We start from the raw sequence: 12,377 nt of genomic DNA, 5'->3' as shown, positions 1-12,377 counted from the left end.
TAATCACGAAGAGCCTCAACTGCTCATCATATATCCAGCAAATAATCCCTTTCTTCGCTTCAGCATAGCCTTTAATGTTGTAACTCTTCTTAAACATTGTAGGGACCGCCGGTTTCTTCGTTTTGACGAACCACTGAGCATAGCCTTCTTTCCATCTAGGCTGCTCTTCCCATTCAGTCTCATCACTTGCCATCTCTTTACTCATATCTGCTTTCTCAACATCTGGAATGTCATGCTCTACATTCTCCTCAACTATCTCTCCCTCTTCTATCTCATCATCAATCAAAATCTCTTCTCCAATCTTCTCAATCACATCACTCGGTAGTACATCATCATCACCAACCAACTCATCATCTATCTCCTCTACGTCCACTACCACCACATCATCACCACCAGCTGCAGTTGTCGACTCCCCCTGAGTTGTGGAAGTCCCAAGAGCTTGATCAGTTCTTGGAAACTCACCACCTGCATCTTTCGACGCATTGGGATCATCGTCTCGATCATTTCTCCTCTTGGTCCTCAACTCATCGCCTTTACAGCTCGTCTCCCCCTGAGATGCCAAGAACTCCTTCAGAGCATCTATGATTTTTCCATGTTCTACCAGCAGGGACGACTGCATCTGATTCTCTGCAACTAGGCGTTGAATAGCCTGGGTCTGGATAAGATTAATCCTTGATTGTTCTGCCACGACCCGTTCAAGTGCTGCTATTCGTTCTGAGTCTGATAAGGTTGCATCGAAATCAAACCTCATATGTGATATATCTTGAGTGTACTGAGGAGGGATTTCCGATGTCACCGGGACCTCAGAAGTAGAAATAGACGTAACCGCAGGTGGTATCGTCACCGATAACCCTGCAGTGGCCACAACAGTCGACTCGATAAATTGTGCCACGACCTCCGTTGGAGTAACAGTCGGAGGCGGAAACGAAACGATCTCAGGAGCCGAAAGTTGGAAAGTAGTGGGTGGGAGGCCAAATGTAGATGAGGTAGCCACCACTGGAACAACCGTAGCGCTTGGCCTTGTACCCTGTAATGATGAGGGAACCATTGTCATACCGGATAGTGCTGGTGGAGTGAAACGTACCACCCTAGAGCTCTCACCGGCTCCCGATCCTGCACCTATCCGTTCCCTTCTTGACCTCCGTATTAACTGTTGTACCTCCTCCTCGTAATCTGTCTCGCTGTCATCATCAGTTCTCTTTCTCTTCCCATGTGTCCGTTCATGTGTTACCAACATCCTTCTTGCCTCATCAGAACCAGCCACCGTAGCAGCTGTCCTAGTAACATTCACACCCGAAGTACGTTCAACCGGAACCTGTACATTCTCCTCTGGATCAACCCGATCCATATCAAAGAAGCCTTGACCACCAAATTCTGCATCAAGGTCCACGTTCTCCTCCGGTGAGACAACAGGAGCAGCAGGTATAGCTTGAGGTGCTCCTGCCAGTTGTGGTGCCGGGTCCCGAAACTCATCCCCACGAGCAGGCACATACCCTGGGTTGATTAAGTACCCAAAAAGTAGAGTATGGCGAGGACGGAGCTCAGGTTTGCTCCTCGCACTGGAGTATCTACATTGGGCGAAGATCCGTTTATTCACACTTTCAACGTATTGGATCGGACGGCGCTGAGGAAGCGTTGGAGCAACATGATTCAAGATCATTTGAAGAAATCTTGGATACTGATAAATCGCTCACGCGCCATCGCTCTTCTTTGACGATCGATCTCATAAAAGACCATCTGACTAAAGCTATATCGCTTGTTGTAAGTCAGAGCAGTCATCGCTGACTGCATGGTCGCGCCCATGCCATCAGTGCCTGCCTTTCTCCCTGACATGCATACAATCATGACATGCATGAGAAAGCGCCACTGGTCAAGCAGAAACCCTTTTCTTCTTTGCGTATCTCCCAAGGGACCAGAGTATCCCATCCTCAAAAACGCTCCATAACGGAAAGGAGCTACAAACTCTGTCGGGTCATCCCTTGTCTCATTTCCGAACCGTAAAGCCGCCCGGATTTGTTCAGAAGAGAACTGAACAATCTGATTGTTTACTGTTGCGCGCATCACCGGGGGTTTGACTCTACAGTCATATTCCACGGTCTGCCAAAAATCCTCAATGTTGGGCAAGGATATCGGCAGAGTTGTTGTAATCGCGTGGAATATCCGCGAGCGTAACAGAAACGTGATGATTTCGCGGAAATCATCAACTCCGCTCGCCTCCGGGTCTAATGTTATGTACATGTTATGACCCGGGAAGAACTGTCTCTGGTTATCACCACCGTCATCTCCGCCAGCACCACCTACAGCAGCCATATCTGCATCAAACAGACTAAGTTAGATAAACGTCAAAGCAAATCACAAGTTCGCCTGTTACCATGAGCGAAGTTGTGATCTATTCTGTACAGGCGAAGTTAAAGGTGGGGCGAAGTTGGGAACAACTTCGCCTCAACTTTAACTTCGTCTGTTAACTGTTAAGTAAAAAGGTCCAGGCGAAGTTAATGATAACTTCGCCTAACCACAACATCGCTAAAGTACTGTTACACATTTAATTATAAGGCGAAGTTAAACCTCAGGCGAAGTTACGGATAACTTCGCCTAAACTGTAACTTCGCCGAATATGAAACGGCGACAGATCAGTTTTTCGAACGACGTGAATCGGTCAATTTTGAGCTTGCGGTCAGATAGACACACGGTATTATGAAGATTTAGACGACCAAGTTAATTACGATCACGTAAAGACAAGTTTGAAATCGGTTATTTGAGTTTTCGATTCAACGGAGTCTCGAATCGGGTCAATACGACCTCTGATTAACACACATGACACAGATTATACGATATACGGACACTACAAACCTTTAATCTGATTAGAATCGAAGGAAAAATAACACAGATGATGAAGATCGATAAGTTCGCTTAGGTTTTGAAAGATAAGTTCGCCTGGTGTTTTTGAAATAATGAACAGTCTGACCTTTTAATTTCATTTATATAGGGTCAAAATTATACAGGGGAAGTTATGGATAACTTCGCCTTGCAGGCGAAGTTATGCACAACTTCGCTGATATTAAAATATTTCAAAACCAACCCCATAATTTGAACAATTTGCAATCAAGTTTTAAAACAACCTTCAAAGTGTTAAATGATACGATCAAAACCAAGTAACCAGGTATAAAATCATACAACTACATAAGTAAAAAAATTTTAAAAATAAAGTACACGGGATCAAATTTCAGTCTTGACAGGGACTACCATGTTTTAGAAAACATCCGAACAGGAATCATACTAATTACGTGACTGTCACACAGATCCGTGTTCAGCTGTATTATGACATAAAGAAACAGGTTGTAAGCAGGTAATATACTTAAAATGGTTTTCATTGTTTCTGTGATACGGATTAGGTTCAATTAAGCTCAAAACTTAAGTGGGCAACAACTCAGAGATTATGATGCCTCCTATCTATTCTTAAGGCATATTTGGCTTTCCCCAAGTCACCCCGAATTGATCTCGACCCGTAGTGTCTGATTAAGTAGTAATTACTCTTCGATCTTAGACTCTGCTTCCCGTTCACCTTCTTGTGTCTTGATTGATAATCATTAACATTATGAACTCTAGAATACACATTTTTTTTTAATATGTTTATACACAACTTCAAGTAGAAAACAACTGCAAGTCCCGAATCTGGATCACTGCAGTGTCTTAACACACTATCTTCACGGGAATCAGAACACTCACGGGCTCGTGTATAACTGGGTAATCGCTTTTCTGCCTATCATTCGGAAAGATATATATGAAGACATGCACAACTCTTAGGGAGTTTCCACGTAAAATCGAGTAGATTTAGTTAGTATCACTTCTACTTTTACGCACCATAAAAAGCTACCATGACATACAATGAATGTTCTAAAGTCTTTTAAGCCTAATAACTTCACTAGTTAAGCACACAGAATCAGTATATCTATCACTTTCCAAGGTTGGATCAATTTTCTGTAACATAGTAAAGAAACTTCTTACGAAGTAGTAGACTTGAAAAATAATTTCATCTCCCAGAAAGAAAAAATGTTAACTTCAATCGCCCCGACCAAATCAAAGTCTTCAGGTAAACGGCTATCCCGAAGATCCAATGGATCAGCTGGACCGACCACATACAAGTATGTGTCCTTCTAACTAAGTATGATTGACTAATTTTCAGCGAAAGAATAAAAACACATCATAAACCGCCCCGGTCACTTTCAGTCATCTGGTTAATGGCTATCCTCATATTCTACAAGAAGAAATGAGGACCAAACATATCCGAAAACATGTCCTTCAAACTGAGGCAACCGACATTGTTCTAAGCGATAGTGACGTTTTTTTTTTTTTTATTTAATACTAAGACAAAAAGCAGGGTTACCTGGGATTGATCATCCCATTCAGCTCAACAAGGTTTTGAAATCTAGTTTTGTCAAACGCTTTCGTAAACATGTTAGCGAAATTATCTAGCGTATAACCTTTTCGAGCACAATCAGTTTCTTCTCAGCACAATCCAGTATAAAGTGATGACGAATGTCAATATGCTTAGTTTTACTGTGCTTTACGGGATTGTTAGTTACTGAGATAGCAGCAGTGTTATCAATGCAAATAGGAGTAAGTGAGAAATTCAGACCATAATCGTGCAACTGTTGTTGAATCCAAAGAACCTGGGAGCAGCAGTTGGATGCTGCCATGTATTCTGCTTCACAGGTTGAAATTGCGACTGAGGTCTGCTTCTTGCATTGCCATGACACTAATCTGCCACCAAGAAACTGACATCCACCTGTCGTTGACTTCCGACTCTGATTGCACCCTCCATAATCAGAATCTGTGTACGCGACTAGCTCCAAGTCTCCTCCTCTCGAGTACCACAACCCCAGCTTCGGCTTGCCTTTGAGATACCGCAGTATCCTCTTCGCACCCTTCAAATGAGATTCTTTTGGGTTTGCCTGAAAGCGTGCACAAAGACAAACAGCAAACATTATATTAGGCCTAGAAGCAGTTAAGTACATTAAAGAACCTATAATTGCCCGATATTGGGTTGGGTCCACGTCTGCATCGTTGTCTGAATCAGCACCCAATTTGTGATTGACGCAGACTGGAGTATCATATGGAGTGCTGTCCTCCATCTTGAAACGTTTGAGAACATCATGGACATACTTCGTCTGATGAATGAACATCCCGTCTTTCTTCTGATCAACCTGCAATCCTAAAAAGAAAGTTAGTCACCCATAGCACTCATTTCAAATCTCTTCTTCATGACGGCCTCAAACTCCTGACACATGGAGACTTTTGATGCAGCAAAGATAATGTCGTCCACGTAGACTTGCACCAGCAGAAAGTCGCTACCCTTTCTCTTGAAGAACAATGTGCTATCAATTTTACCTCTTTCAAACTCATTCTCAAGCAAGTAATCTGATAACGTTGAGTACCATGCACGAGGTGCCTGATGTAGTCCATACAGTGCTTTATTTAGCTTGTACACGTGATCGGGAAAGTCAGGGTCAGGAAAACCCGGAGGTTGCTCAACGTACACAACCTCATCGACTTTACCATTTAGGAACGCACTCTTCACATCCAACTGAAGGACCTTCATCTCCTTATGAGCAGCAAATGCCAAAAACAGCCGAATGGCTTCCAATCTTGCCACAGGAACAAACACCTCATTGTAATCAATCCCCTCTTGCTGATTAAAGCCTTTAACAACCAGCCTCGCCTTGTTCCTTATAACAATCCCTTTCTCATCTCTCTTACATTTGAAGACCCATTTCGTGCCTATCGCATGCACATTCTTCGGTTTTTCAACCAAATTCCATACTTCCATTTTCTTAAACTGAGCTAACTCTTCTTGCATGGCTTCGACCCACGAGCTGTCCTTAAGAGCCATTTGATAGTTCTTTGGTTCAATCTGGCTGATGAAGCAGGTGTACAAGCATTCGTTTATAATGCCTGAATCTTTAATGCTTGTATAAGCACAGGTGTGCTCATTAAAGCTTTGTCTTGTTTGTACACCGGCGGACAGATCACCTATCACATTCTCCAAAGGATGATCTTTGTGAATTCTCGTAGTCGGAACCGAACTGACGTTCAGATTATCGTCCAAGTTCGAAGATAGCTCATCAATGGGTGATTGATGTTGAGAGTGAAACGGATTGATGAATTCCTCTTCAGTAGAGGCAGCAGGGGTATTGACAGCATTTGACGAGGAAGGCTGACATTCATCAAACTGTGGTCGTTGCACCAAAGTGTCTTCCTCATCGCATATCATCTTCGTAGCAATTCTTTCCTCAACTTCTGCAAAATCCAAATAAGGCATGTTAAAGGATTTAAAAAGTCTATCATAGTCGAAAACCCCAGGGGGTCCCGTGCTTGGTTTTGGTGATTTGTAACTTGTGATATCAGTGTTACACACCACCTCAACCTTGCTAGTCGATGTATTAAAGACCCGTCTGTTGGGAGTCCCAACAACGTATCCGACTAAGATTCCTTCGTCGGCTACTTCACCAAATTTAGAATTGGTCTTTAATATCGAACACGGGGACCCGAATGGTTCAAGACCACTCAAGTTGGGCTTTCTTTCATGCATAAGTTCGTAACAGGTTTTATTTAATCTTTTAACAGTTAACACTCTATTAAGGATATAACAGGCTGTTGCAACAGCTTCAGCCCAGAACACCACGGGAAGTTTCGAATCAGCCAGCATGGTCCTGGCTCCTTCAATTAAAGTTTTGTTCTTCCTCTCAGCCACTCCATTTTGTTGCGGTGTATACGGAGCGCTGTACTGGTGTTCAATCCCCTTCTGTAAGAAGAAGATCTCCATCTCATAGTTCTTGAACTCAGTGCGATTGTCACTCCTGATGAATTTAACCCGTTTCCCCATGATATTCTCAACCTTGGTAATCAAATTCTTTACCAACTGCACTGTTTCATCCTTTGACTTCAGGAAATATACCCAGGAATATCGAGAGAAATCATTAGTGACCACCAAGCAGTAAGATGTTCCTCCTAGACTTTTTACATTCACGGGACCGAAGAGATCCATGTGAAGTAATTCTAGGGTACTGACAATTGAATTGACCTTCTTGGTGAGATGGGATTTCTTGTGTTGCTTTCCCTTTTTGCATGATAAGCATTTGTCTTCAAAGTTAAAATTCTTCAAGGGAACACCCAGCACAAGCCCATTTTTGACAAGGTAGTTCATTTTCCGAAGATGAATATGCCCCATTCTCCTATGCCACAACTCGGACTCCGATTCAGTTGCTTTTGACAGAAGACACGATTCTTCTGTGGCCATCTCAGTCGACCTCATATCCATGATATACGTATTATTCACTCTTGGAGCCTTCATAACAATCCAATTCTCTGGTATCTTGAAACCAGGATATAACACGATCACCTCATTCTTTGTAAAATGTACGGTGTACTCTTTGTCACAGATCTGCGAAACACTCAGCAGATTGTGCTTCAGTTCTTCAACAAAATTTACTTTCTCCAAAGTCATCTTTCCATTCGACACCGTCCCTATTCCTGTAATCCTTCCACCGCTCTCTCCTGCGAAACTCACTCTTCCTCCTTGAACAGGTTTCAAGTCGTGTAACAATTTCTTGTTACCCGTCATGTGCCGGGAACAGCCGCTATCCACAACCCATTGATTGTTGGCAGCCCTGTTCAACTGTTCCTGCACGATTAAAGCAGATGATTAAAATCTGGGGACCCAAGACCGATTGGTCTTGGGTCGATACATCCCGTACCTAGGATGTCCAAAGTTAGTATCATTATAATTTCTGTGAGTCCTAACAGGATACCTTGTTGTGGATTGACTATGAGGCCGTTCAAACCTTCGTGAGTTAAAAGAATTATTACTTATGGTTTGGTTGTTAGCAGTGAAAAACTGAGATCTTTTTCTTTGAAAACCTGAATTAGACCAATTTCTGAATTTTGATGAGTTTTCAGTTTTAACATTTCCGTTAGTTCTATTCTCAGTTCTCGAAGGCCTCACACCTCTGAATCTCTGCTTCAGAGGGCAATCAGCAACTAGGTGTCCTAATTGATTACATCTGAAACAACTCCTGTGTTCAACTTTCTTTTCCATAGTTGTTTTAGATGTTGAGGCTGTATTACTGCCCGTTTGTCTCACATATGGTGGGACATACGGGTTTAGTGGAGACTTCTTTTCAGGTGTTTTATTTTTCTCTCCACTTTTTGGTAACACTTCCTCTTGTTTTGTCTCACTCGACTCAGATGTCTTGTCTGAGTTTGATGAGACAGGATTCGGAGCAGAAATCTTAACACTAGTAACAGGCTTACTTGTTTCGCCTTTACTAACTTCTGGTTCTTTAATCGTTACTTTAACCGGAACTGTCTGACCATAGTCAACATCGACGGATTTCTGATTACTAGGGTCATAAGTGTAATTATGATTGAAAGGTGGTGGAACTTCATGATAACCAATTCCTCCCCTTTTAACTGGGGAACCTTGATCACTAACGAGGTGATCAAGTATAGCAGTGGAATTTCTGAATTTCTCAAGTTTCCTGTTAAGTTCCACCATTTTCACCTGGTGATCAGCTATCTGTTTATCCCTTTCAGCTATTAGTTTGGTTTTCTCTTCTAGTACTTCATAGCTAAGATCAATCATTTGAATTTTTTCAGCAAGCTTTGCTTTAAGACTTTTAATATCTTTCTCACTAGCTTTAATTTTTACTTTGTAACTATTTTCTCTAGCTTTAGTGAAATGATGATCTTCTTTTAATGTTTTAAATTGCGCATCCAAACTAACAAACTGATCAGTTAAAGTTGTCAGTTGTTCAGACAGATGTTCACACTTAGTACAAGGGAGTTCGGTACTTACCTCAGAGAGCTGGTCTGCCACATCTGCCATGTAAGCTTCATTTTCGCCAGTTCCCTTCTCACTATCTGCAGTTTCGATGTTTGCCAAATTGGCCTGTTCAAATACTTCTTCAACATGCAGATTCCAGTTGTACTCCTCGTTCTGTCTGGAAATCATGGCTCTATAGTCATTACCACTACCACTCTACTGTGTAGATCTGTTTTGACTGCGTTCTACACGTTCATTTTTGCACTCTTTTGCAAAGTGGCCATTCTGCTGACAGTTGTAACAGCGAACCTTCGACTTATCAAACCCTGGCCTCTCACCGACAAACTTCCTGCCAGTCTTCTTCATGAACCTCTTAACCCTTCTCACAATCATAGCCATCTGCCACTGCAGATCCATCTCCTCCAGATCATCAGCATCGATCTGATCATAGTCTTCATCCAAAATTGCAGGATCAACAATCTTACCCTGAATGTAATTCTCATAAGAAGCAATAAAAGATGCATAGAGAGCAAACTGCTGTTCAGCAGATTTAACACTCATGGGCATCTTGGAGTAGTTGTTGTTTGACATACTTGGGGAAAAACTACTCTTGGTCGCTTGAGGTTGAGAAGCATTTGATCCTCCAGCTACAAAGCACACATCACCGTTCATGTTGAGAGATACATGTCCATCGTGTGTTGAGTTAGCGCCTGACTCTCCCTTAGAGTAATAAGCAGATGATTCAGTTTTCGAACTTGATCCTGAGTTAACCTTTGCACCATACTACCCGGATCTTGAACCTGATCGGTAGGTGTCTCCTTTCGTACCATGTTCAATTCAAACGTTCTTAGCTTGTTAACTGCTGTCTCCAGGTCATAGTCAGCAAAGTCTTTGTCTTCTCTCATCAACACAGTATACATCTCCCATTTCGGTGGGAGAGCATCAAGAAGCTTTTCAACAATCTCATCTTCTTTGTAAGCAATTGAATAGTTGCTGAGTTCAGTCATCAGATGATAATATCTAGTGATGATATCATCAAGTGATTCATTCTTCAGATACTTGAAGACCGAGAATTGGGTTTTTAGAAGTTTAATCTTTGACGCACGAATTCCCACGTTACCCTCTAACCGGTTCTCAAGTGCTTCCCAAAGCTCTCTAGCAGTTTTATACTTTCGGAAGGTGTGAAGTATCTCTTGTGGAAGAGCCATTGTAATTGCTGCATGAGCTTTGCTTTCGGCCTCATACATTTTCTTCTCTTCTTCTTCCATCTCTTTGTATTTCTTGATCTGATCACGACCCTCATACTCAGTAGTAGGTGGAATGTAACCATCTTGTATGCATACCCACATCTTAGCATCTTGGTACTTGACATATTGTTCAAAGCGATCTTTCCACGCTACATAATCAGTTTTCTTAAGCATCTTCGGTGCCTTTGTAGCCGAACCCGCTTCTACTTCCATCTTTACCAGTTCGGTAATGTTTATCGAAGACATCTTTCACAAAACTCAAAGAAATCCGAAAATCAAAAATTTTATTTTCAAACAGCACTGTAGGCGAAGTTGTGGATAACTTCGCTTAAGACTTAACTTCGCGTGAATTTGTAACTTCGCTCACTTTCTTAAATTCGCCGGATTGGCGAAGTTGAGAATAACTTCGCTTAAGTTGAGCGAAATTGGGAGGTAGGCGAAGTTGTGGGTAACTTCGCTTGAGATAAGCGAACTTGAAGAGGTAGGCGAAGTTGTGGATAACTTCGCTTAACCTTATATCTTCGCCGAAACCCTACTAACAGTGACGGCAACTTCGCCTGATGAACACGAACTTTCTGCAGATTAGATTTCTGGGTATTTCGAGGTGTGTGAAGGTGTGATGGGTTGTTTTTGAAGGTAGGGGGTGAGTAGGGCACAAAAACACAGAAAACTCGTCCCACGAATAGTCGAACGGAACGATTTCTACACCCGCGTGATAATCCCGAACCACACAATCGAGCAAATGCTTTGATACCAATTGTAGGTTCCCAGCCGGATCTACACGAGATATCTCGTTCTACGTAGGTGCGGAATCCCTACGTAAGACGTTACGAGTATAGAAAACGATACGAGCTAACACACGATACGATAATCAAACACACGTTGTATTTCAACCGTAAACACGTGATACTATGATCACTAAATACAGACTCTCTCTGACTCGTTCTCTGAATAATGAACTTGTTCAATTCTAATGTTATCATCTAAGCCGTAACCTAGACTATATATTCACGACAACTTCACCTGGCATGTTCAGGCGAAGTTGTCACTAACTTCGCTTGTCTAACAAGTTCGCCTATATCAGCGAACTTGTTAGCAACTTCGCTTACATACAAAACTCAAATCTAACTAACACGATTACAGACACTCGACACTGAACACTGACATCATGCACCAACAATGTCCTCGGGACGTCTTAGGGAGATGTGTCACAAAATCCATCGTGATTTGCTCCCACTTCCATTCGGGAATTTCCGGTTGTTGTAACATCCCCGAGGGTTTCTGGTGCTCCGCCTTAACTCTCGCACAAGTCGTACACTTACCAACATACGTTGCTATATCCTTTTTCATACCCGGCCACCAGTAGATTTCCTTCACATCCTTGTACATCTTATCCGATCCCGGATGTATGGAATATTTCAATCTATGCGCTTCGTTCATGATTAATTCACGAAGGTCACGGAGGGTCGGGATCCAAACTCGATTTTTGAAATAGAGAATTTCGTCCACGCGCTGTTCGAAATTCTTCTCAATGCCGTAAAGTCCCTCCTTTTCCAATTGTTCCTCTTTCAACGCCTCACGTTGAGCGACTCGAATCAGGTCTGAAAGGTTCGACTGGATTATCATCCCCAGTGCTCGCACTCGCAATGGCTTAACCCGATCTTTCCTACTCAAGGCATCGGCTACAACGTTAACCTTGCCGGGGTGATAACGGATGTCACAGTCATAATCGCTTAACAACTCGACCCGTCTTCGTTGCCTCATATTCAGTTCTTTCTGATCGAATATGTGCTGCAAACTTTTATGATCGGTGAAGATGGTGCACTTCGTACCGTAGAGATAATGTCTCCAGATTTTAAGTGCGAAGATAACCGCTCCCAGTTCTAAGTCGTGAGTAGTGTAATTCTTCTCATGTACTTTTAACTATCGGGAAGCATAGGCTATAACCTTATTATTCTGCATCAACACGCATCCTAACCCTCTACGCGATGCGTCACAATACGCGACAAAACCATCGTCTCCATCGGGGAGACTTAAAATCGGCGCTTGGCACAATTTTTGCTTTAGCGTTTGAAACGCCGTTTCCTGCTCTTCTCCCCATTCATACTTTCGATCTTTTTGAGTCAGGAGAGTTAAAGGTTGGGCGATACTGGAAAAGTTCTCTATGAATCGGCGATAATATTCAGCTAAGCCTAAGAATTGGCGGATTTCCTTTGGCGTTTTAGGCGCTTGCCAATTCTTAATTGCTTCAACCTTACTCGGATCAACGTGTATTCCTTGATGGTTTACAACGTGACCGAGGAATTGCA

This window comes from Bidens hawaiensis, unplaced genomic scaffold (genome assembly GCF_021521415.1).
Source record: "Bidens hawaiensis isolate Kalapana, Puna unplaced genomic scaffold, B.hawaiensis_p1.1 tig00003307_1, whole genome shotgun sequence".
NCBI classification, from domain to species: domain Eukaryota; kingdom Viridiplantae; phylum Streptophyta; class Magnoliopsida; order Asterales; family Asteraceae; genus Bidens; species Bidens hawaiensis.
The sequence above is the reverse complement of the archived record's forward strand: the minus strand, read 5'-3'. Positions refer to the sequence as shown.